General features: G+C 44.4%; 1 long non-coding RNA gene across 1 annotated transcript in view; it reads right to left on the bottom strand.

The window, feature by feature from the left end:
- Positions 1-12,836: 12,836 nt before the first annotated feature.
- Positions 12,837-23,797, bottom strand: part of LOC130367994 (uncharacterized) — a 43,581-nt gene continuing 32,620 nt past the window's right edge. Inside the window, exon 4 of the long non-coding RNA XR_008892251.1 lies at positions 12,837-12,918. This is a non-coding gene — a long non-coding RNA (uncharacterized LOC130367994). The remainder of the gene's footprint in view (positions 12,919-23,797) is intronic.

The following is a 23,797-nucleotide window of genomic DNA, read 5'->3' as shown; positions in this document are numbered from 1 at the left end:
AAATATAGATTTTTCTTTACTTAGTACAGTTAAGTCTTAAATTTGCGGTCAGTCACCCAACAGTCTAAAGTGAAATTGTAAACACTGCAGACAGTTCAGTATATTCTATTAAATATTGAAAAAGGGGATTCCTACAAATAAAAAATTAGAGAATAAGGATCATACATGTTCCTAATCTCTGTTCCTGAGATATGGCTGTGTTATATAAGAAGCTGTCTATAGACGATATACTTATTAACAACACATATATCTTCATGTATAAGGGAGAGACTATGACATCTCTGCAGGTCTAGATTTGATATCTAGCCTGATCGTTATCAGTAATTAATATAAATATTAATTACCTGTCTCCAAGTTCCTTTCTTGCAGCTGACGAGGGCATATGTCACGTTCACCTTCTCACCGGGCATCAGTCACCTGTAAAAAGACACAGGTATGATAACATGTTCCTGATACATGCTACAGACGCTAATATATATAACATTCTCGGGCCAGAACTACTTATCTCAGGCATTATGAAATCGCATAACAAAAAGGAACAAAAAAAATTGGAACACATTGGGATCTAGGTGTTTTTTTTATTAAAATATACTGTATATTTTTGATATTTTGTTTTAATAAATATTTTATCGAAAAATGTTATATTATATTCAACAGTTAATCATACAACGGGAATGTATGCCTTTTAATTTTGAAAGGGGGGAGGGGTTGTATTATTTTATAAAATAATTTATGCCTCTCACATTAATGCTATGTGTGTATCTATTGTAGATTTTTTGGGGGTTTATTTATAAAATTTTGGTGCTTTTTTTTAAATGTTCTTTTCTTTATTCTGAATTGTAGTTTTTTTTTTCCAAAAACTTATTTTTTAAGGGATGTTTTTGTGGGGCGGGTTGATGTTTTTTTTTAAAAAGAATTTTATCAACCATAAATTTTTTATTTTTAAAGGGATACACCCCCTCCCATAGACTTCATTTGAGGGGGCAGGGTGTAACGTCATGAGGAGGCGGGGCCATGACGTCAAGAGCTCCTGACGCCGTCTCCAGTTTTCGGAACAGTTTGTTCCAAACTCTGAGCTGTGGAGTACCCCTTCAACTCTGTAACTATTCCACTATTTTTTAAATAATTTTATCGACCGTTTCTAAATTTTTTATACTTTTTAAACTAGTCCTAATCAGTTTTATTTATTTATTTACTTCTTATTTATTGTTATTTTTTTCATAACATTTCTGGGTTTCTATTTTTATTTTTCCCATACGAGAATTACCTTTCACTCCTGATCTGATCCTTTCTTTGAAACACTGCACCACTATTGTAGTGCAGTGTATTATGCCTATCAGCATTATGCTGACAGACAGTGTATGGTTATGGTTATCGTTAGGGTATTTTCTATGGGGTTCCAAATTTTTTTGGGCATTTTTATGTATTTTTTTATATTTTTTAAGATTTTTATGCTAAGTTTGAAGCTATTGTAGATTTTTTGGGGGTTTATTTATAACATTTTTGGGATTTTTTAAATATTTTCTTTTCTTTTTTCTGAATTTTATTTTTGATACAACAAATTATTTTTAAAATAATTTTATCAAGCATTTATTTTTATTTTTAAATGGGTAGAGCCGTCACACCCCCTCCCACAGACTTGCATTGAGGGGGCAGGGCGTGATGTCATGAGGGGCGGAGCTATGATGTCAACAGCTCCTGATGCCGGCTCCAGCGTTCGGAACAGTTTGTTCCAAACGCTGAGCTGTGAAGTACCCCTTTAACTCTCTAACTATTCCGATAATTTTTTATTATTTTATCGACCGTTTCCTAATTTTTTGTACTTTTTAAACTAGTCCAAATTAGTTTCATTTATTTATCTACTTCTTATTTATTTATGTTTTTCATAGCATTTCTGCCTTTCTATTTTTGTTTTTCCCATACGAGAATGACCTGTCATTCCTGATCTGATAGTTTCTATGAAACACTGCACCACTATTGTAGTGCAGTGTATTCTGCCTCTCAGCATTATGCTGACAGACAGTGTATGGTTGTTGTTATCGTTAGGGTATTTTTTATGGGGTTATAAAGATTTTTGGGGATTTTTCATATATTTATTTTTTTATTTCATTTTATATTTGATACAATTTTTTTAAAGGGATGTTTTTGTTAAGGCGGAGCTATAGTTTTTTTTTTTTTATATTTTATTAGCCTTGTTTTTCTTCTTTTAGTTTTGAACTATTCCCATTAAGGTACATAAAGCAGCCATCTTTCGATAGCTCATATATAAATAGACTGCAGTAGTATGACAGTATCTATTTTTAACTTATTTTTTTAGCTAGGATCCATACAGAATACATTGCCATCTATGGGGAGGGCAATGCACCCGTGGAACCTCCGGCAATAATTATTCCGGCTGGAAATTCCTTAGTGTGAACCTAGCCTTTAAGTGTTTTATAAAGGGGACTTTTAATAGCGATCTTTAGATCACTCATATAACATACTGCATTAGTATTAAAGTGCAGTGTATTATGCCCTTCAGAATTAGGTTAAAAGGCTATGACTTATTATGGCTAATGTCTTTGGCTATAATTATATATTTGAAGCAAAAAAAAAATATTGATTTTTCTTTACTTAGTACAGTTAAGTCTTAAATTTGCGGTCAGTCACCCAACAGTCTAAAGTGAAATTGTAAACACTGCAGACAGTTCAGTCTATTCTATTAAATATTGAAAAAGGGGATTCCTACAAATAAAAAATTAGAGAATAAGGATCATACATGTTCCTAATCTCTGTTCCTGAGATATGGCTGTGTTATATAAGAAGCTGTCTATAGACGATATACTTATTAACAACACATATATCTTCATGTATAAGGGAGAGACTATGACATCTCTGCAGGTCTAGATTTGATATCTAGCCTGATCGTTATCAGTAATTAATATAAATATTAATTACCTGTCTCCAAGTTCCTTTCTTGCAGCTGACGAGGGCATATGTCACGTTCACCTTCTCACCGGGCATCAGTCACCTGTAAAAAGACACAGGTATGATAACATGTTCCTGATACATGCTACAGACGCTAATATATATAACATTCTCGGGCCAGAACTACTTATCTCAGGCATTATGAAACCGCATAACAAAAAGGAACAAAAAAAATTGGAACACATTGGGATCTAGGTGTTTTTTTAATTAAAATATACTGTATATTTTTGATATTTTGTTTTAATAAATATTTTATCTAAAAATGTTATATTATATTCAACAGTTAATCATACAACGGGAATGTATGCCTTTTAATTTTGAAAGGGGGGAGGGGTTGTATTATTTTATAAAATAATTTATGCCTCTCACATTAATGCTATGTGTGTATCTATTGTAGATTTTTTTGGGGTTTATTCATAAAATTTTGGTGCTTTTTTTTAATGTTCTTTTCTTTATTCTGAATTGTAGTTTTTTTTTCCAAAAACATATTTTTTAAGGGATGTTTTTGTGGGGCGGGTTGATGTTTTTTTTTTAAAGAATTTTATCAACCATTAATTTTTTTATTTTTAAAGGGATACACCCCCTCCCATAGACTTCATTTGAGGGGGCAGGGTGTAACGTCATGAGGAGGCGGGGCTATGACGTCAAGAGCTCCTGACGCCGTCTCCAGTTTTCGGAACAGTTTGTTCCAAACTCTGAGCTGTGGAGTACCCCTTCAACTCACAATGTAGTGCAATGTATTATGCCTATCAGCATTATGCTGACAGACAGTGTATGGTTATGGTTATGGTTAGGGTATTTTCTATGGGGTTCCAAATTTTTTTGGGCATTTTTATGTATTTTTTTATATTTTTTAATATTTTTATGCTAAGTTTGTAGCTATTGTAGATTTTTGGGGGGTTTATTTATAACATTTTTGGGATTTTTTAAATATTTTCTTTTCTTTTTTCTGAATTTTATTTTTGATACAACAAATTATTTTTTAAATAATTTTATCAAGCATTTATTTTTATTTTTAAATGGGTAGAGCCGTCACACCCCCTCCCACAGACTTGCATTGAGGGGGCAGGGCGTGATGTCATGAGGGGCGGAGCTATGATGTTAACAGCTCTTGACACCGACTCCAGTGTTCGGAACAGTTTGTTCCAAACGCTGAGCTGTGAAGTACCCCTTTAACTCTCTAACTATTCCGATAATTTTTTATAATTTTATCGACCGTTTCCTAATTTTTTGTACTTTTTAAACTAGTCCAAATCAGTTTTATTTATTTATCTACTTCTTATTTATTTATGTTTTTCATAGCATTTCTGCCTTTCTATTTTTGTTTTTCCCATACGAGAATGACCTGTCATTCCTGATCTGATAGTTTCTATGAAACACTGCACCACTATTGTAGTGCAGTGTATTCTGCCTCTCAGCATTATGCTGACAGACAGTGTATGGTTGTTGTTATCGTTAGGGTATTTTTTATGGGGTTATAAAGTTTTTTGGGGATTTTTCATATATTTAATTTTTTATTTAATTTTATATTTGATACAATTTTTTTAAAGGGATGTTTTTGTTAAGGTGGAGCTATAGTTTTTCGTATATTTTATTAGCTTTGTTTTTCTTCTTTTAGTTTTTAACTATTCCCATTAAGGTACATAAAGCAGCCATCTTTCGATAGCTCATATATTAATAGACTGCAGTAGTATGACAGTATCTATTTTTAACTTATTTTTTATCTAGGATCCATACAGAATACATTGCCATCTATGGGGAGGGCAATGCACCCGTGGAACCTCGGGCAATAATTATTCTGGCTGGAAATTTCTTAGTGTGAACCTAGCCTTTAAGTGTTTTATAAAGGGGACATTTAATAGCGATCTTTAGATCACTCATATAACATACTGCATTAGTATTAAAGTGCAGTGTATTATGCCCTTCAGAATTAGGTTAAAAGGCTATGACTTATTATGGCTAATGTCTTTGGCTATAATTATATATTTGAAGCAAAAAAAAAATATTGATTTTTCTTTACTTAGTACAGTTAAGTCTTAAATTTGCGGTCAGTCACCCAACAGTCTAAAGTGAAATTGTAAACACTGCAGACAGTTCAGTCTATTCTATTAAACATTGATAAAGGGGATTCCTACAAATAAAAAAATAGAGAATAAGGATCATACATGTTCCTAATCTCTGTACCTGAGATATGGCTGTGTTATATAAGAAGCTGTCTATAGACGATATACTTATTAACAACACATATATCTTCATGTATAAGGGAGAGACTATGACATCTCTGCAATGCTTCTAAAGTGAAACTGAAAGTATCCCGGCTGCTCAGTCGGGCTGTTCGAAACCGCCGCGGTGAAATCGCGGCGTCCCAAACAGCTGATCGGACACCGGGAGGGCTCTTACCTGCCTCCTTGGTGTCCGATCGACGAATGACTGCTCCGTGCCTGAGATCCAGGCAGGAGCAGTCAAGCGCCGATAATGCTGATCACAGGCGTGTTAATACACGCCTGTGATCAGAATGAGAGATCAGTGTGTGCAGTGTTATAGGTCCCTATGGGACCTATAACAATGCAAAAAAAAGTTAAAAAAAAGTGTTAATAAAGGTCATTTAACCCCTTCCCTAATAAAAGTTTGAATCACCCCCCTTTTCCCATAAGAAAAATAAAACAGTGTAAAAAAAAAAAAAAAAAAAAAACATATGTGGTATCGCCGCGTGCGTAAATGTCCGAACTATAAAAATATATCATTAATTAAGCCGTACGGTCAATGGCGTACGCGCAAAAAAATTCCAAAGTCCAAAAAAGCGTATTTTGGTAACTTTTTATAACATTAAAAAATGAATAAAAAGTGATCAAAAAGTCAGATCAAAACAAAAATCATACCAATAAAAACTTCAGATCACGGCGCAAAAAATGAGTCCTCATACCGCCCCGTACGTGGAAAAATAAAAAAGTTATAGGGGTCAGAAGATGACATTTTTAAACGTATAAATTTTCCTGCATGTAGTTATGATTTTTTCCAGAAGTGCGACAAAATCAAACCTATATAAGTAGGGTATCATTTTAACCGTATGGACCTACAGAATAATGATAAGGTGTAATTATTACCGAAATATGCACTGCGTAGAAACGGAAGCCCCCAAAAGTTACAAAATGGTTTTTTTTTTCCGATTTTGTCGCACAATGATTATTTTTTCCGTTTCGCCGTGCATTTTTGGGTAAAATGACTAATGTCACTGCAAAGTAGAATTGGCAACACAAAAAATAAGCCATAATATGGATTTTTAGGTGGAAAATTGAAAGGGTTATGATTTTTTAAAGGTAAGGAGGAAAAAACGAAAGTGCAAAAATGGAAAAACCCTGAGTCCTTAAGGGGTTAAAGTGCAGTGTATTATTCCCTTCAGAATTAAGTTAAAAGGCTATGAATTATTATGGCTAAAGTCTTTGGCCATAATTATATATTTGAAGAAAAAAAAAATGATTTTTCTTTACTTAGTACAGTTAAGTCTTAAATTCAGTCAGCCCTCAGTCTAAAGTAAACTTGTAAACACTGCAGTCAGTTCAGTCTATTCTATTAAATATTGAAAAAGGGGATTCCTACAAATAAAAAAGTAGAGAATAAGGATCATAAATGTTCCTAATCTCTGTACCTGAGATATAGCTGTGTTATATAAGAAGCTGTCTATAGACGATATACTTATTAACAACACATATATCTTCATGTATAAGGAAGAGACTATGACATCTCTGCAGGTCTAGATTTTATATATAGCCTGATTTTTATCAGTAATTAATATAAATATTAATTACCTGTCTCGTAGTTATTTTCTTGCAGCTGACGAGGGCATATGTCACTTTCACCTTCTCACCGGGCATCAGTCACCTGTAAAAAGACACAGGTATGATAACATGTTCCTGATACATGCGACAGACGCTAATATATATAACATTCTAGGGCCAGAACTACTTATCTCAGGCATTGTGAAACCGCATAACAAAATGGAACAAAAAAGAAAGTTGGAACACATTGGGATCTAGGTGTTTTTTTTAATTAAAATATAATGTATATTTTTGATATTTTGTTTTAATAAATATTTTATCTAAAAATGTTATTTCTCTATCGGCTCCATTGGGGGACACAGACCGTGGGGACACACACCGTGGGTGTATGCTGCTGTCTCTAGGAGGTATGACACTATGGTAACAAAGAATTCGGCTCCTCCCAGCAGGATATACCCGCCTCCAGGCCCTGAGTTAACCAGTTTAAGCTTAGTGTCTGAAGGAGATGGATCTGGTCTGGATTTCTCCAGACCAGGTCTTATGTTTTATTATTTTTCTAGTTAGGGAATGTGTTAGTTTTTTATTCCATTTTCTTTCATGTTTTACGGTGGGGACTCAGGAACTGTGGCTCACTGTTTCCCCATTGTGAGTAAGGGGGCACAGACATTGCATATATGCGCTGTTCACCCCCTCTCACCAACGGTCAGCGCCTGGGGTTGTACCTCATGGGTCCGGGTCACCCTATCTCCTCGCTCGCCTCGCTCGCGCATGGTAGCTCGGCGTAATGCAGGTGATAAAAACTTGCTGAAGACTTCATAGGAAGACTTCATGAGGTAAGTTCTTCTGACTTAGGTGAGTATGTTTCCCTATCTCCTTAGGTGCAGATTTGCAACAGCTGGAGACCCTCAGCTTTTGACCCTCTTTTCTCATGGGTCTAATGGGGTTGGCCTTGACAGGGGGTCCTTTATTACTGGGGGGAGCAGTGGCAGTTTGGATGGGGCACAACTCTCTACACTTTATTCATATATACTGTGTGTGTGTGTGGAACGTCTGTGTGCGTGTTTTCACATTGAAGCAGCTGACAGCCGCGGCGTTCTCTATGCGGGCGCTCTAAGCGCCGGTTTACTTTTACTTCAGCAGCGGCTGCTGCCGGGGGCGTCTAGTCCGCTCAGTTCCCCGCGAGCGCACATGCATACGCATGTGCACTTGGGGCAAGAAGCGGGCACCATTACAGACTTCTTGTTAATGCTTCGGCACGAACTGTACACCAATCAGCGCTGTGCGCGCGATTGGTGGCAGGGGCCAATCAGCGGTGCCCCCTGCTCCTCACTTGCGGCATTTCTCCTCTTTGACAGCCTGCAGACCACCATGTCTTCGAGTCCCGGGGAAGGACAGAGTGTTACAGTGTTGTGGTTTAATTTTTTAAATAGGCCCATTGTGGTCTATGGGGATCTTTGGAGGATGTCTAATCTTCCTCTCGTGCTGGAGATCCAGGTTCAAATCTCCTATGATTGCTTGCATCACAAGGCATGTGAAACAGTAAGATAAGCAGACTGTGTCAGCAACACAGTGAAATGGAACACAGTCTTGGGTGAGAGAGGCCCAGAACGGCCTCCCTCTAAACAGTTAACTGGAGTGTTAGCCACTCCTTTACTCTGTCAATACTATAACTCTAAATTGTCTGGTTCTGCTGAACCACTTGTTCTGCCTGCTCCACTGCTCCCCCAGACCCCCCTGCTACTCTACCCCGGTTGTTCTTCCCGACCCGGTGGGTTCGGCTGCCCCTCCAGCCTGGGTTCCCTCCCTCTCCCAGTCTATATCCGACTTGGCTCATGTCTCCCGTTATGTGGTGACTACCTTGGAGAGGCCCTCTGGAGGGTCCCGCTCTCCCCCTATTCTGACGCTCTCGCAGCTTCATAGAGATGTGTCATCTGACTCATCCCCCGAGTCTTCTGGCAGGCACGGGCGCTCCCCTCGCAGGCATCGCCCCATTACTCCGACCTGTAGCAAGTGTCGATCCTCTAGAGAATGCTCCCAGGGTCGCCGCTCTGGCTCTCCAGACCCGCGTTCCAGGTCAGTCTCTCTCTCTCTTCCAGGGCCACCTCACACATTACCGTTCACCTGGAGAACTTGTGGAAGAAGTTTCTGATTCGGCCTCCGACTCAGAGGACCGCACGGATGTGCCTAATGTGGTGTACTCATTGATTGCGGCCATAAGAGACACCTTCCAGCTAAAGGACCCAGGAATTTCGGACGTGGTCCAGAAGTTTCCTTTCATCGTGCCCGACCTCTTCCAGGGCTGCCTCACCTCGTTCCCATTCACCTGGAGAACTTGTGGATGAGGTTTCTGATTCGGCCTCTGACTCAGAGGACCGCACAGATGTACCTGATGTGGTGTACTCAGTGGTTGCGGCCATAAGAGACACCTTCCATCTAAAGGACCCAGGAACTTTGGACGTGGCTCCAGAAGTCTCCTTCTCTGTGCCCGACCGGCACTCAAGACTTTCAGCTCTCACGCTGAATTTTAAGCCCTGCCGGTATCCGCCTGAAGTCACCCTGACAAGAAGTTTCAGGAAACGAAGAAGGTTCAAGCGCGGTATTCCTTCGCCAAGGACCTCATTGCTCGATGGACCTCCTCTCCAACTGTGGATCCACCGGTCTCCCGCCTCTCTAAAGTGCCTACTCTGCCGTTGGCTGATGCGGCTGCCTTCAAGAATCCAGCCGACATGAAAGTGGATATTTTGGCAATCTCTACCCTTGAGGAAGCAGGTTTTTCCTTCTTTTGCTTTTGCCTGAGTGTCAAAGGCCCGTTTAGTATGGTCTTCCAACTCCGCCAGGGTAGTCTTCAAGATCCCTCCGGAGGATTTATTTAATCTAGCTCTCCGATGCTCTGCAGCTGGAGATTGTTCTGTGTTCCGCTTCCATGTGCAGCCACTGTGCTGCCTTTACCACAAGCTACCTGGTAGCCACCGTCCCTTCATGTGGCTTGAAGCCTGGAATATGGACGCCACCTTCAGGAAGTGGGGTGACGGGTGGAAAAAGAGTTCTTTATTACCTCTGGTAAGACTCACAGAACGGCTTTCCGTCGTAATTTCTCCTTCTGGTTCTGAGGACCTTTGGTACCAACAAAGGGTACCAACAAAGGGTCCAGCCAGGCGCCTTCATGGGAAGAGGGCTCCTCTTTCTGATCCCATTCCTCCCGGAGGTCGGCTATCCGTTCCGGCCGTTTGGCGGCCCCATCAGGCACCCGTAGGCCTTCCTCGGCCTGAAGGGTCGCCCCCACCTGCCGACCTCTCTCGGGTGGTTGGTCGCCTCTTACCCTCCGGGATGCCTGGACATGCAACTTCAGGGGAACATTTCTGAGGTTTATTCCAACCCATCTGTGGTCTCCAAGAAAGGCGTTTCTGTTCGTCCAGTCTTGGTTCTCGAGTATCTCAGCCTGCATCTTTAGTTCCCATCCAGAATGGAGTCTCTCGGTTCGGTGCTGGCATCCATGGTTCAAGGGGAGTTTTTGTTCCTCGGTGGACATCAAGGATGCCTGCCTCCACTTCTCATTGTTTCCCGGTCATCAGTGGTTCCGCCGCTCTGCAGTTCCGGACGGTCATTTTCTATTGTGGCCATCCATTTCGGTCTGGCCACTTCTCCGCGGTCCTTTACCAAAGTCCTGTCACCTGTGATAGCCCTTTTTACGGACAACAGTTGTTTCCGTGATTCCTTATTTGGGCTACCTCCTGATCTGAGCTACAGCCAGGACCCAGATCCTGGAGAGTCTTAGTCCCAACCTCCAGACCTTGTCTCACTTCGGTTGGATGGTCATTTGGGACAAGCCCAACCGCTCTCCTGGGGCTCCAGTTCGATGCGGCCTCTGCCTGCTTTCGACTCCGCCGACTCTTTTCAAGAGTCTGATGCCTTCGACTCCCTGCTCCAGTTTCCGTTCGCTTTTGCATGGATGTCCTGGGTCGATTGGCGGCGGCCGTGGAGGCCATGCCATTTGCCCAGTTTCATCACCGACCTCTTCAACTGGTGATATTCTTCCGGTGTGACAGGTCTCCATTGTCTCTCGGCCGCAAGATCGTCCTCTCTCGTCAGTCTTGTTGGTCCCTTCTAGGGTGGCTTCGTTTTCCCCCTCATTTTTTTGGGGGGTGCCCCTTCCTGTCCATCCCTGCCAGTCTGTCAGACTGGGGAGGTGTTTTCAGGGACCGCCCGGTCTGGGGTCTTGGCCCCCGAGAAACTTTTTCCCCTTCAACATTTTGAGGCCTAGGGCAATTCTTTCTGTTGCTTCTTGGGAATTTCCCTCCTGGGTGGAACTCAGGTTTCCGGCTATCTCAGTTATCTTCAGTCTTGCCGTCCCTGGGATGTGATCTTCTCGGCCGGTCCTCAGTTGTCCAAGGCACTGGTCCCTACATCCAGGGATGTTTGCTGTGATCTGCAACCCCTGGGGCGCTCCAGGCGTGGACCTCTGCTTGTCCCGCCACAAACGAAGCGTTCCTCTCTCTTGGTCGAGCCTTGCCCTACCTTGTCTATTTGGTGGTCGGGCTTTGCCTTACCTTATTTGTTTCCTCCCTTTCTTCTCTTTTCGGGGTCTTGAGGAAACTCTCAGTGGGGCGTTTCCGCCATTCTAGTGGCCCAGCCTAGGCACGGCGGGCTTGGTACGTCTTCATGGTCAGGCTCCTGAACGACTTAATGTTGCGCCTTCCCTATCGTCCAGACCTCCTATCTCAGGTCTCCTGTGCCACCCCTATTACCATCTCTGCTTTGACGGCGTGGCGGTCGAGACCGCGTTTTTTTGAGCCGCGGTTTCTCTTCCCAAGTCATTCGCACCATGCTCAAGGCTCATAAGTTCTCCTCGGCAAAAATTTATAAATATAAACCGTTTCTTAATTCTTTGTACTTTTTAAACTAGTCCAAATCAGTTTTATTTATTTACTTATTTATTTATGTTTTTCACAGCATTTCTGGTTTTCTATTTTTGTTTTTCCCACACGAGAACGACCTTTCACTCCTGATCTGATCGTTTCTATGTAACACTACACCACTATTGTAGTGCAGTGTATTATGCCTCTCAGCATTATGCTGACAGACAGTGCATGATTGTTGTTATCGTTAGGGTATTTTTTATGGGGTTATAAAGTTTTTTGGGCATTTTTATATATTTTTTATTTTTTTTTATTTTACATTTGATACAAAAAAAGTTTTTAAAGGGATGTTTTTGTTAAGGCGGAGTTTTAGTTTTTTTTTAAATATTTTATTAGCCTTGTTTTTCTTCTTATTAGTTTTTAACTATTCACAATAAGGGACTTAAAGCAGCAATCTTTCGATAGCTCATATATTAATAGACTGCAGTAGTATGACAGTGTCTTTCTTATGCCTCTCTGTATTATTCTAAAAGACAATGTATGGTTACGGTATTGTCAGAGTTCTTGTCAGTTTAAAAAAAAAACTTTTTACTTTCATTATTGTGTTTTTTAAGGGTGTTCTGTTTAATTTTTTTTTTTTTTTACGTGTTTTTTTTTTCTTGTTTTTTTTATCCCATGATAATTATTCTGGCTGGAAATTCCTCAGTGTGAACCTAGCCTTTAAATTTTTATAAAGGGGACTTTTAACAGCAATCTTCAGATCGGTCATATAATACACTGCATTAGTATTAAAGTGCAGTGTATTATACCCTTCAGCATTATGTTAACAGGCTATGTATTATTATGGCTATAGTCTTTAGCTATATTTATATATTTGAGGTGAAACAAAATATAGATGTTTCTTTACTTAGTACATTTAAGTCTTAAATCTGCATTCTGTCAGCCCACAGTCTAAAGTAAACTTGTAAACTCTGCAGTCAGTTGAGTCTGTTCTATTAAATATTGAAAAAGGGGATTCCTACAAAAAAAATAAAAAAAAATAAATAAACAGAGAATAAGGATCCAAAATGTTCCTAATCTCTTTACCTGAGATATGGTTGTGTTATATAAGAAGCTGTGTATAGACAATATACTTGTTAACAACACATATATCTTCATGTATAAGGGAGAGACTATGACATCTCTGCAGATCTATATTTTACATCTAGCCTGATTGTTATCAGCAATTAATATAAATATTAATCACCTGTCTCATAGTTCCTTTCTTGTAGCTGACGAGGGTATATGTCATGTTCACCTTCTCACCGGGCATCAGTCACCTGTAAAAATACACAGGTATGATAACATGTTACTAATACATGCTGCAGATGCTAATATATATGACACAGCAAGAGGCGGTTGCCTGGTTGGTAAACTTTGATAAAGATAGCTAGCTAGATAGATAGATAAAGAAGGAATATCCACAGCATCCAGGTATCCGTGAAAAATTAAGCAGTGATTTATTCCATCAAAACTTGGACACTCTGTTTTGATGGAATAAATCACTGCTTGATTTTTGCCGCATACCTGTGTGCTGCGGATATACCTTCTTTATTCATGTATGGACCCTTTACCCAGGACTGGTCTCTGATCGCACCACATTGGAAATTACTACTGGAAGGTGCTGTTTTCCTTCATTTTATTAGATAGATAAGTGTTTCCTGAAGAAGGTGCCTCCAGCTGTTGCAAAACAACATCTTCAATACTGGAGTCACCCTGGTTAGGAAACATTGATCTATGTCCTATATCTATTCCCAATATATCCATCTATCTCAGTGTTTCCCAACCAGCATGCCTCCAGTGGTTGCAAAACTACAACTCCCAGCATGCTGGGAGTTGTAGTTTTGCAACAGCTGGAGGCACCCTGTTCTGGAAACAATGATCTATGCTCTATCTATTTATTTGTTTATCTATCAATCTATCCACAGTCTAGTCCAGGAGAGCTGAACACCTGTACAATAGGTGCCTATATTCCTGCTCTGTCCAGTCCGTGTCAGGGCCCATAGTAGTAGAAAAATAAAAAAACAGCAGCACTACACTGACATGAAAAAAGTGGTGTTTATTTTACTCAAATGTGAGGTGACGTTTCGGCTAGCTCACCCAGCCATTTTCCAGCTGCTTGATAATGGCTGGGTGAGCTAGCCAAAACGTCGCTTCACATTTGAGTGAAATAAACACCACTTTCTCTATCGGCTCCATTGGGGGACACAGACCGTGGGTGTATGCTGCTGTCTCTAGGAGGTGTGACACTATAGCAACAAGAAAGTCGGCTCCTCCCAGCAGGATATACCCGCCTCCAGGCCCTGAGCTAATCCGTTTAAGCTTAGTGTCTAAGGAGGTAGACACGGTCTGGAGTTCTCTCCCGACCAGGTCTTATGTTTTATTATATTCCTAGTTAGGGAATGTGTTAGTTTTTTACTCCGTTTTCTTTCCTGTTTTCAGGTGGGGACTCAGGAACTGCAGCTCACTGTTTCCCCATTGCGAGTAAGGGGGCACAGACATTGCGTATATGCGCTGTTCACCCCCTCTCGCCAACGGTCAGCGCCTGGGGTTGTACCTCATGGGTCCCCCTATGTCCCTGCTCGCCTCGCTCGCACATGGTAGCCCGGCGTGATGCAGGTAACTAAAGCTGACTGAAGACTTCATAGAGAAAACTTCATGAGGTAAGTTCTTCAGACTGAGGTGAGTATTTCCCCCTTTTAGGTGTGGACTTGCAACCTCTGGAGACCACTAGTTTTTGGCCCACTCTTTATTTTACCAGGGCAACCCCTTCATGGTGGTCTGGGGGTTTAAGAGGGACTTGCAGCCCTCTCTTAGTTTCAGGTTTGGGGACATATGGAGAGAGAGATATAGGGATATGGCAGAGACAGGGAACAAATATTAACAGCGTTGGTGTGAGAACTGTGTTCAGGCACTATGGCCAGTTCCCTCCCTCAGCAGCCGCGGCTGCCGACTTTCACTTGCGAGTGCCGGCTTCAGTCTTAGTCGTATCTCGCGCCTGTCTCTCCTTCCCGTCGGCAGCGTTTAAAAGCTGCCGACGGTGTTTTCACCCGCTCTTTTCTCATTTGCGCTCACACATGCGACCGTATATGGGCTTAGAGCTGAGAGCGGGTGCCATTATCTCCCGGCCTCATGTCTCAGCCGCGGGCTCCGCACGTTCTTAAGCCCCGCCCACCTGCGAGCCGTGGCTGTGATTTTTACTATTCTGAATATGCAGCTTCGGCTGCATATCGCTGTTATTGGGAGCGGAGGCTGCCGACGGTATGTTCGCCCGCTCCCTTCCCATGTCATTCACATATGCATTTGGGGCCGGGAGCAGGCGCCATTATCGTCCGTATGTACTTTGACTGCGGGCCCTGTACAGACTTAGCTCCGCCCACTCGTGTTTGGCGGGCATTCCCTAGGGCACGTTATTGGTACTGTGTGCGCGCAGAGGGATTTTTAGGGCTAATCAGGATGCCCTTGCTGGGTGAGACTTGTGTCCATGCCCAGACAGATTCCTTCCTCTAAACAGCTCGGGAGGTTACTTTTTACACCTTTAGGGGCTGTATTGCTGAAATGTATGGTTCTGCTGAACCCGTTGGTTCTACCTACACACTGCTTCCCCAAACTCCCATGTGAAGGGCTCCAGTTCTGTGGGGATTGCCTTTGGAGGGATCCTCCCTACTCCGGCCCTTGCAGCATCATAAGGGTGTTTCATCTGACTCATCCCCGAGTCTCCTGGCAGGCACGGGCGCTCCCTTCACAGGCATCGCCCTGTTACTCCAGCTAGTAGCAAGCGTCGCTCCCCTGGAGGACGCTCCTATGGTCGCCGCTCTGGCTCTCCAGACCCGCGTACCAGATCAGTTTCTCCCTCTTCCAGGACCACCTCACGTGTCCCCATTCACCTGGAGAACTTGGGGTTGAAGTTTGCGATTCGGCCTCTGACTCAGAGGACCGCATAAAAAAAAAAAAAATGGATATGTCGGACATGGTGCACTCATTGGTTTCAGCCACAAAAGACACCTTCCATTTAGAGGACCCAGGAACTTCGGACGTGGCTCCAGAAGTTACCTTTCATTGTGCCCGACCTGTTCCAGGGCTGCCTCACCTCGTTTCCATTCACTTGGAGAACTTGTGGATGAGGTTTCTGCTTCGGCCACCGACTCAGAGGACCACATGGATATGCCTGATGAGGTGTACTCATTGGTTTCGGCCATAAGAGACACCTTCCAGTTAAAGGACCCAGGAACTTCGGACGTAGTTCCAGAAGTCTCCTTTCTTTGTACCCGACCAGCACGCAAGACTTTCAGCTCTCTCGCTGAATTTGACGTCCTGCTGGAATCCGCCTGGAGGCGTCCTGACAAGAAGTTTCAGGAATCGAAGAAGATTCAAGCATGTTATTCCCTCGCCAAGGACCTCATTGCTCAGTGGACCTCCTCTCAAACTGTTGATCTACCGGTCTCCTGCCTCTCTAAGGCGACTATCCTGCTGTTGACTGATGCGGCTGCCTTTCAGGATCCAGCGGACAAAAAGGTGGCAGAATTTGCCTTTTAAACAGCAGGTCCCTCCTTTCTTCCTGCTTTTGCTTCTGCCTGAGTGTCAGATGCCCTTTCAGCATGGTCTTCCAACGCCGCCAGGTAGTATTCAGAATTCCTCCAGAGGAACTATCTGAACTAGTTCTCCGATGTTCCTCTGCCGGAGTTTTTTTCTGTGTTCTGCTCCCATGCGCAGCCACTGTCCCCCCTTCCGGACTCATCCAACCCATAGGCCTTCCTTGGCTTGACGGGACGCCCCACCCACCTACCTTTTCTTGAGTGGTTGGTCACCTCTTACTCTTCCGGGATGCCTGGACCACGCACATTCAGGATCCCTTGGTCAGGAATGTGGTAGTCAATGGATACAGGATCGAATTTGCTTCCCATCCTTGGGATTGCCTTTTTCTTTCCTGGTCCCTCTGTTTCCCGCTCTGTAGCGAAGGCAGTTTGGGTCGCGCTCCAGCTCTTTTTTATCAAGGGAGTAATTGTTCCGGTTCCTTCAGAGGGACATTTTCGAGGTTTATTCCAACCTTTTTGTTGTCCCCAAGAAAGGTGTTCTGTTCGCCCAATCTTGGTTCTCGAGTATCTCAGCCAGCATCTTTTACTTTCTCATTCCGAATGGAGTGCCTCCATTCGGTGCTGGCGCCCATAGTTCAAGTGGAGTTTTCGCTTCTCGGTGGACATCAAAGGTGCCTGCCTCCACGTCTCATTACTTCCCGGTCATCAGCAGTACCTCCGCTTTGCAGTTCCGGACGGCCATTTCTTTTGTGGCCCTCCATTTCGGTCTGGCCACTTCTCCGCAGACCCTTTCCAAGTCCTGGTTCCTGTGATAGCCCTTTAATACGGACATCAGTTGTTTCCATGATCCCTGACTTGGACGACCTCCTGATGAGAGCTCCAGCCAGGGCCCAGATCCTGGAGAGTCTTGGTCTCAACCTCCAGTCTTTGTCTCACTTCGGTTGGATGGTCTATCGGGACAAGTCCAACCCTCTCCTGGGGCTCCAGTTCGACGCGGCCTCTGCCCGCTTTCGACTCCGCCGAACAATCGTCCGACTCTCTTATGTAGAGTCCGGTGACTTTGGCACCCTGCTCCAGTTTTTGATTAGCTTTTGCATGGATGTCCTGGGTCGGTTGGTGGAGGCTGTGCCATTTGCCCACTTTCATCACCGACTTTTTTTTTTCACCTGCTGATTCTCTTCCGGTGGGATAGGTCTCCATTGGCTCTTGACAGTCTTGTCAGTCCCTTCTATGGTGGCTTTGTTTTCCCCCTGATTTTTCAGAGGCGTTCCTTCCTGCCCCTCCCTGCCCCTCCCTGCCAGTCTGTCGGGCTGGGGAGGTGTTTTTCAGAGACCAGCCGGTCTGGGACCTTGGTCCCCCAAGAAGCCCCCTTTTCCCCTTCAACATGTTGGGGTCTAGGGCAATTTTTTCTTTGCTTGATTCCTGGGAATTTCCCTTCTGGGCGGAACTCAGGTTTCCGGCCATCTCAGTTATCTTCTTTCCGGCCGTCCCTGGGATGTGGTGTTCTCGGTTGGTCCTCAGTCGTTCAAGACGAGTGGTCCCCACATCCGGGGGTGTTTGCAGTGATCTGCAACCTCTGGGGCGCTCCTGGTGTGGACCTCTGCTTGACCCGCCACAACCGAAGCGTTCCTCTCTCTTGGTCGGGCTTTGCCCTACCTTATCTGTTTAGTGGTCGGGCGTAGCCCTACCTTGTCTGTTTTCCCTCCCCTTGCTCTCTTTTCGGGGTTCTGAGGAAACTCATAGTAGGGCGTTTCCGCCATTCTCGTGAGCCAGCCGTGGTTCGGCATCATGGTCAGACTCCTGAACGACTTAACGTTGCGCCTTCCCCATTGTCCAGACCTCCTAGCTCAGGTCTCCTGTGCCACCCTATTTACCGTCTCTGCTTTTGCCGGTGTGGCGGTTGAGACAGCGGTTCTGGGGCCCCCGGTTTCTCTTCCCACGTGGTTCGCACCATGCTGAGGGCTCACAAGCCTTCTTCTGCAAGACTTACTACCCTACCTGGCGGTCTTGTTTCAGACGGGGCTGGCCCAAGGGTTGGCTTTCAGCTTCCTTAAGGGTCAAGGTTCGGTCTTTTTCATTCAACGTCCTCTGACGTTCAATTATCATGTCCGAACCTGGTTCAGGGAGTGGCACAAACTGCCCCTCCTTATCAGTTCCCTTCTTTTCCCTTGAGACTTACATTTGGTCTTAGGTGCACTGCAAGGCGTTCCTATTGACCCTCTCAGGGACATTTTTTCTTTGCCTCCTTTCCCGGAAGGTGGCATTCCTTATTGCTCTTACCTCTGTTAGGAGGGTGCCAGAGCTGGTAGTTTTCTCCTGCCGTTCTTCCTTCCTGGTTGTATACCAGGACAAGTTGTTTTCCATCCAGGTCCGTCCTACTTACCTGAGATGGATTTTGACTTTGTCATCTCAATGAGGACATCATCCTACCATCCTTATGTCCGGTCCCTTCTCATCTCTGGAAGCATTTGTTCCACAACCTGGTTGTGGTGAGGGCTGTTCGGACTTCTCTCCTTTTTTTGTGTTTCCGGAAGGTCGTTGTATAGGACAACTTGCTTCTACGACCACCTTTTTTCGGTGGATCCGGTCTGCTCTTTTTTGAGAGCTTACGGCTGCAAGGGGAAGATTCCACCCGTTTTTTCGGGGCATCCTGGGCCCTCCGCTACGTGGCTTCGGCCTTGCAGTTCTGTAAGACGTCCACGCGGTCGTCTTTGCACTCTTTCTCAAGGTGCTACCAGATTCTTACCTTCGCATCAGTTGATGCTACTCTGGGCTGTAAGATGTTGCAGACGGCGGTGTTCCCACCGTCCACCTGTCTGTTTCCTTACCCACCCAAGGGACTGATTTGGTACGTCCCACGGTCTGTGTTTCCCAATGGAGCCGATAGAGAAAAGGAGATTTTTTAACACTTACCGTAAAATCTCTTTCTCGAAGGATCCATTGGGGGACACAGCTCCCGCCCTTTTGGGTTTCTCTTTGGTTCTCTGTCCGAGGGTGGGTTCAGTTATATCTTTTCTTCTGGTTCTCGGACATTTCGTGATTTTTCCTTGACCTGTCGGTCCTCTCCTATTGCTCTGGTACTAAAACTGATTAGCTCAGGGCCTGGAGGCGGGTATATCCTGCTGGGAGGAGCCGACTTTCTTGTTGCCATAGTGTCAACCCTCCTAGAGACAGCAGCATACACCCACGGTATGTGTCCCCCAATGGATCCTTCGAGAAAGAGTTTTACGGTAAGTGTTAAAAAATCTCCTTTTTTCATGCCACTGGAGTGCCGCAGATTTTTACATTTTTCTATCTATCTACTATCTATCTATTTATCTATCTTTATCAGTGTTTCTTAACTGTTTCCCCCAAACTCCCCCCCACACACCATGTCTGTTACCCTTTTTTCCAGCACTATCCCTGTAGCCCCCCCCCACTTCTCAGCACCATCCATGCTCACCCCTCTCCCCCCAGTACCATCCCTGCTCACCCCTCCCTTCCTTACCAGGGTGCATCCAGCTGTTGCAAATCTACAACTCCCAGCATGCTGGGAGTTGTAGTTTTGCAACATCTGGAGGGATGGGAAACACTGACAGATAGATAAATAGATAGATAGATCAGTGTTTCCTGAAGAAGGTGCCTCCAGCTGTTGCAAAACTACAATTTCCAGCATGCTGGAGACACCCTGGTTAGGAAACTTTGATCTATTTCCTATATGTATTATCTGTCTATCTATCTATCTCACATCTATCTATCTCATAGGCGTGCGCAGCCTCTTGTATTAGGGTGTGCACCCTAAAGCACAACTCACTCCGAGCGCGTGCACATCTATCTATATATAGTATAGTTCCCCCACATTAGGTGCAGTATACTTCCCCCACATTAGGTGCAGTATAAGTCCCTGCACATTAGGTTGACAGTATAGTTCCCCCACATTAGGTTGGCAGTATAGTCCCCGCACATTAGGTGCAGTACAGTTCCCCCCCCATTAGGTTGGCAGTACAGTTCCCCCACATTAGGTTGGCAGTACAGTTCCCCCCCCCCACATTAGGTTGGCAGTACAGTCCCCCCCCCCCTCACATTAGGTTGACAGTACAGTTCCCCAACATTAGGTTGACAGTACAGTTCCCCCACATTAGATTTACAGTACAGTTCCCCCACATTAGGTTGACAGTACAGTTCCACCACATTAGGTTGGCAGTACAGTTCCCCCACATTAGGTTAGCAGTACAGTTCCCCCCCCACATTAGGTTGGCAGTACAGTTCCCCCCCCCCCACATTAGGTTGGCAGTACAGTTCCCCCACATTAGGTTGACAGTACAGTTCCCCCACATTAGGTTGACAGTACATTTCCCCCACATTAGGTTGACAGTACAGTTCCCCCACATTAGGTTGGCAGTACAGTTTCCCCACATTAGGTTGGCAGTACAGTTCCCCCATATTAGGTTGACAGTACAGTTCCCCCACATTAGGTGCAGTACAGTTCCCCCACATTAGGTGCAGTACAGTTCCCCCACATTAGATTGGCAGTACAGTTCCCCCACATTAGGTTGGCAGTACAGTTCCCCCACATTAGGTTGGCAGTACAGTTCCCCCACATTAGGTTGGCAGTACAGTTCCCCCACATTAGGTTGGCAGTACAGTTCCCCCACATTAGGTTGACCGTACAGTTCCCCCAAATTAGGTTGACTGTACAGTTCCCCCACATTAGGTGCAGTGGCATATCCAGCTTTCAAATTTTGGGGGGGCCAGGAAAACACACTGGGGGCCAGGAAAAAAAGTAGGGGGGGGGATTATAACAACGCTACATGTATCCACATGAAAAATAAGTGAAATGTCACTTATTTTCTGTGCAGTTTTCAAAGCTGTCACCGCATACTGTTTGGCAAAGAAATTGGTGTGGCTTCTGCACCATAAACCATGCAGTCTATGTAAACATGCCTTTGAAGGGTTTGTCCCATTTATAAAGATAACCCCTATCCACAGTATAGGGGATAACAAGCAGATAGGTTGGAGACTGACTGCTGGAGTCCCTGCCGACCCTGAGGATGTAGAAACAGTTGTCCCTGGAGTGAACAGTGCGTACCACACCTGCGCCGCCACGCCCCCTCCCATAGACTTGCATTCAGGGGCATGGTCATTACCCGCAGTGCACACACAGCATTCGGAACTAAAAGTTCCGAATGCTGGCCAGTGGAGTACCCCTTTAATGAGATGGGAATATAGCTTAAAACTGCTGCCTTAGCCTATAAAGCAGTGGTCTCCAAACTGTGGACCTCCAGATGTTGCTAAACTACAATTCCCAGCATGCCCAGACAGCCAACAGCTGTCAAGGCATGCTGGGAGTTGAAGTTTTGCAACTCCCAGCATGTCTAATTTCCCTGTCTAATGCACAATAAGGTAGTCCACCAGCACTACATAGCAGAAGCCATACACCACCATACATATTACCATCATACTGTTACAGACCAAATCCTGTATACTGAGACCAATATTACCAATAATACCAGTATACATGGAGGAATATTATCACCATACATATTACATAATACTGTTACTGACCAAATCCTGTATACTGAGATGTATAATAATACCAGTAAACAAGAAGGAATATTATCACCTTACATATTACTATCATACTGTTACTGGCCAAATCCTGTATACTGGGACCAATATTACCAATAATACCAGTATACGGGGAGGGAACAATGACAGATATCAACTCTACACAGGCTCTGCAGACCATTTAAGTGACTACATACAGTTACATCAGGCAACTTGTAGGTGACGTCTTCTCTAATCGTCTTCTTCATCTGGCCCAGACCATCATGATGATTCTTTCCAGACACAACTCTGCTCCACAGAACCTGCTAGACAAATATTTTAGGCTCTTTTACAGCACCTATAGCACCCCAAACAGTAATAATAACCTCCTTAATGTTGCACACAGTACAGTGGGTAGATAAGTGGGTTGCGTAAAAGTAGGTAGGTTCCCCACATTTAGTTCCTCGAGTAGGTAGGTGCCATCTGAAGATAGCTGCCCCCTCTAGGCAGTAACATCCCCCTATAGGTAGGGGGTTACTTCCTGTAGGTAGGTCTCTCTGTAGATAGTAGCCCCCTGTATATAGTTGCAGTCCTCAGTATAAAGTAGCATAACCCCCCCCCCCATTTAGGTAATAGGCAGCAGCAGCCTCTATTAGGGAGTAGTTGTAGCATTTAGGTGGTAGTAGTAGCCTCCTTTAAAGGGGTATTCCGCCACTAGACATCTTATCCCCTATCCAAAGGAGCGGGACCCCGGGGATGGCTCCTGCAGCACCCCGCTATCATTACTGCGCAGAGCGAGATCGCTCTGCACGTAATGACGGGCAAAACAGCGGCCGGAGCATCGTGACGTCACGGCCCGCCCCCGTCAATACAAGTCTATGGGAAGGGGGCGTAGCGGTCGTCACGCCCCCTGCCATAGACTTGCATTAAGGGGACGGGCCGTGATGTCATGAGGAGCGGAGCCATGACGTCACGCTGCTCCGGCCCCTGTATCGCCCGTCATTACGCACAGAGCGAACTCGCTCTGTGCTGTAATGATTACGGGGTGCCGCAGCAGCGATCCCCGGGGTCCCCAGCAGCGGGACCATGGCGATCTAACGTCTTATCCCCTATCTTTTGGATAGGGGATAAGATGCCAGGGGCGGAGTACCCCTTTAAGTATTCATAGTAGCCTCCTTTAAGTATTTATAGTAGTCCTCTATAGGTATTCATAGTAGCACCATTAAGGTAGGCATAGTAGCCCATGTAGGTAGGAATAGTAGCCCCCTTTATGTAGGAATAGTAGCCTTGTAGCCCCCTTTTAGGTAGCAATAGTAGCCCCCTTTTAGGTAGCAATAGTAGCCCCCTTAAGGTAGGAATAGTAACCCCCTTTAGGTAGAAATAGTAGCCCCCTTTAGGTAGGAATAGTAACCCCCTTCAGGTAGAAATAGTAGCCCCCTTTAGGTAGGAATAGTAACCCCCTTTAGGTAGGAATAGTAGCCTCGTGGCCCCCTATAGGTAGGAATAGTAGCCTAGTAGCCCCCTTTTAGATAGTAATAGTAACCCCCTTTAGGTAGGAAAAGTAACCCCCTTCAGGTAGAAATAGTAATCCCCTTTAGGTAGGAATAGTAACCTCGTAGCCCCCTTTAGGTAGGCATAGTAGCCCAGTAGGTGGTAGTAGTAGTAGCCTCCTTTAAGTATTCATAGTAGCCTCCCTTAAGTATTTATAGTAGCCCTCTTTAGGTATTCATAGTAGCCCATTTAGGTAGGAATAGTAGCCCCCTTTAAGTAGAAATAGTAGCCCCCTTTAAGTAGAAATAGTAGCTCAGTAGCCCCCCTTTAGGTAGGAATCGTAGCTTAGAAGCCCCCTTTAGGTAGGAATAGTAGCTTAGAAGCCCCCTTTAGGTAGGAATAGTAGCTTAGAAGCCCCCTTTAGGAAGTAACAGTACCCCCCTCCATAGGTAATAAAAGTAATCCCCTCTAGAAAGTCGAGTTAAAAAAAATCAAAACATACTTAACTGGCTTTAGCGTGGCGTGTCCTCTCCTCTTCCCCTCCGGTCTGAGCTCTGACGCATTATGACGTCACTCATGCGCCAGAGCACAGAGGAAGGCTGTCCGG

The sequence above is a fragment of the Hyla sarda genome, chromosome 4 (genome assembly GCF_029499605.1).
Source record: "Hyla sarda isolate aHylSar1 chromosome 4, aHylSar1.hap1, whole genome shotgun sequence".
Classification (NCBI taxonomy): Eukaryota; Metazoa; Chordata; class Amphibia; order Anura; family Hylidae; genus Hyla; species Hyla sarda.
The sequence above is the reverse complement of the archived record's forward strand: the minus strand, read 5'-3'. Positions and strand labels throughout refer to the sequence as shown.